Here is a 3,329-nt window from a genome sequence, read left to right as displayed (position 1 = left end):
CCTTACCTCTATATTTAAAATAAATAAATTCCTAGATACAATGGGTTATTTTGAGAAAGCACCTTCTCATAGGCATCTTATTGGAATGACTGGCAGGTAGGAGAAAATGAGCATTTTAGAACAGATGACATTGGTAGGCCCTTTGCTGACCTCCACAGGCGGACGTACATAATCTGGTACAGTGGAGAAACCACATTGAGCCCACCTGATCAAACTGGTAGAATGAATACCCACTATCACTGTACCAACCAGACCGGTAAAAAAAATAAGTCACTTATTGCCCTGTGGATGGTATTTCTAAACTTCAGAAAGTGTAAGCCATTGCCTTTTTTAAAAATTTGTGTAGCACAAAGATTCTGAATTCCAAATAAGTCTGAAAATCAATCAATACTTTTGTATTTCAAAATGAATAACAACTTAATCTTTTCAACTTGATTTAGAACAATCTTAACTGCTCCATAAAATATTTAATCAATATATTCCCTTTCAGAGAAGGATCCCCAGAAAATGGTGCACATTTAGCAATTGCCTTAAGTAGTGAAGACTCAAGGAAATGACATCCCATTAAGGCCACATTTGCAGCTACTTCATAACTTTGGTTCGTAGAGCTTAGAGAAAAGGCTTAGAGTACAGACACTCCTCCAAAATAAAGAGCATCCAAGGCAGAAAGTATTGTATATAATTATGTTTCAAAGCAAACATTAGCTTGTACAGGTTAAAAACAGTGAAGTGGCCTTATATTCTGATAAAATATTTTAAGGTAACATTCAGTGGGGTGACATTCTTTCACCTGCCAAAAGTAGTCCAAATCAGCGGTCGCCAACCTTCCGAACCTCATAGACCACCAGTGATCTGTGGACCACCGGTTGGCGACCGCTGGTCCAAATGATATTCCTACTGCTGATAGCGGGCTGCATCAGCCCGTCACTTAATTTGGACCGTTGGTTTTGAGTAGATTTTGATTGCTGTAGAGTCTTATGCAGTACAGAGCAGCCTCTTACCCCTCCGCCTTGGGAACAATGAGCTCTCCTTTTGATGGAGGGATTGTGTGCTAAAGTGGAGGTTCAGAGGGTGCGGGATGATGTTCCCTGTATTTAGTCAAGTGTATTCTACTTGAAAAGCATATGAGCCAAAAATACAAGTGTCCCCTTCCCACTGCTGGCCCAGATAATCAGAACAGTGGAAGCATTCAGGACGGGACATCATGTGACAACTTCCAATCATTCAGATCACTTTAGGAAATGAAGCTTTCACACTCGGGGGCAGATGCCTGGCAAGGCTTCAGAAAATCTGTGTCTAGCCCCGGGAAATTAACCACAGGTAGATCCTGAAGCATTCCTCTCCAGCACAGGTGCCTAAGGTACAGATGCCTGAAGCAGAACATCACAGATGGGAACTGTTTTCCTTGTATTAATTGCTCCATTCCTTAGGGCTCCTCTGCATTCCTACTGTCTCCTCTCCCCCTCTCCCTTTATCTTTTTGAAAGAGCTAAACACCACTTCCTCTTCTTACCTCCCCCATTAATAAGCAAAACCTGTTTGTGTGTGCAGTTCTTACAGGAAACACGAATTTGGTTTTCTAGCTTAATATCTGACAAAACTGAATCTGAATGTATTCATTTTTTCCTTTACATATGCCAAGTGCCTCAGTTGTGAAGTCACAAATTCAAGAAGAAAGGCTTGATGACAACAAAAAAAACACACATCTTGATAGAATTTGTCTCTGAACACATTAAAAACAAAAACCCTGAGCCACTGTGAACATGATCCAGACTGGACTGTCCTGGCTCAGCTCTGCTTTCCCTTCGCAGCCCCACTCAGTGACATGGCCCCACTTCGTTCTGGTCTCCTCCCGCCTCACCGCTTGTTAGTTAACTGTCAGCATCAGGCATTCCTCTCCCCTCATCCTAATGCTTCTCTCCCCTCATCCTGATGTGCTATGTTCTGAGAATTATGGCCTCGTTTCTGAACAAATATACAGATGGCACTAGAGAACTCAGAAAACTTATACATTTACCAAATTTGTTGTGATTTTTCTGACACTACAGCAAAAACATCTTAATCAGAAATAATATATATTAAATGTTTGAAAATGTTTAGCCTTTTATTGGATTTTTTTTTAAATACCCGTCTACAGATTTACGCTTATTATGTTCCTCTGATTATAACCCAAATAATTTCTTAACCCTTTCATTACTTATGCAAATATTCAGTTATCCTTTATGATATATTAGAGTGGATATAACATTTTTATCTAAAATAAAATATTTAATTCTCTCTGTGTGACTAACACACTTTTCTATTTGTTCAAATTGAATCTGAACACTAGAATTTTGTCTACACTGTATTTCAATTGTTAGTCCTTCCCATTGTATATAACATTGAAGTATTATAAGAAAACCTAGTACCTAAAAACTTGAATTTGCATAAAACAAATTTGAAAGTAAATATTTGATTTACAAAATAATTTTTTATTTTTCAAAACAATTCTTTTAGCATGTTCGTGGAAAATACTTGTTTGAAGGGATGTTTTTTAAAAACAGCTGAGGATTCAGGTTGCAAATGATAGAACCTGAATTGAACCAGCTTGAGCAAAAAGGCTTTTTTGACTTACGTGATCAAAGTTCAGGAAGAAAAAAAAACAAAATGACATCACTTCTCCGTACCTCTTACCGCTCCCTTTTCTCCAAGCGGGCCCAGTTCTCAGTCCAACTTCAAGTGTGAAGAGTCTGAGACAGCCAGCAGGTGCCCTGCAACCTCACGGTTAGAGCTCCACTTTGGAAAAGCCTGGAAGAAGAATCCAAAGCAAACTAGGAGCCAGCACAAGGGTCCTAGGCGGATCCGTTCCTTGCAGGCTTCTTCCCTGAGGACCCGTGAGCAAATGCCCCACCCCTGCAGAGTCAGCTCTTCACTCAGCCTGCCCTGGCTGATGTTAGAGTAATAAACGTCTCTTCAGGAGGAACACCTTGGCAAGGCAGACAAATGGCACATAGCCTGGAAATTAATTTTAAATACATTTCCTTTTCTCTAAACCAGAACTCTTTTACCAAAATGAGAGTCAAATAAACTAAGTAGATTTGAGGGTGAGCTGTTAAGTTTCTCAAAGGCCCTAAATGATTTGCAAACTCATTCTGTGTTTAAAATGGTGTGCCGTGGATATTTTAGAAGATCACCCGCATTTCCCACCTGGATCCCACCCATAGCTGTGGTGTGCGGACCAACTCAAATGTTTCCTTTGCCTTGAGGCTTTGGTTTCTTTCCAAATAAAATGTCTAGAAGCTGCATTCTCTCTGGAATCAACCTCTGGCATTCCACAGCAGAGCTTCGCCA

Source organism: Pipistrellus hanaki, assembly GCF_964339955.1.
Source record: "Pipistrellus hanaki genome assembly, chromosome: 2".
Lineage (NCBI taxonomy): Eukaryota > Metazoa > Chordata > Mammalia > Chiroptera > Vespertilionidae > Pipistrellus > Pipistrellus hanaki.
Note: the sequence above shows the minus strand (reverse complement) of the source record.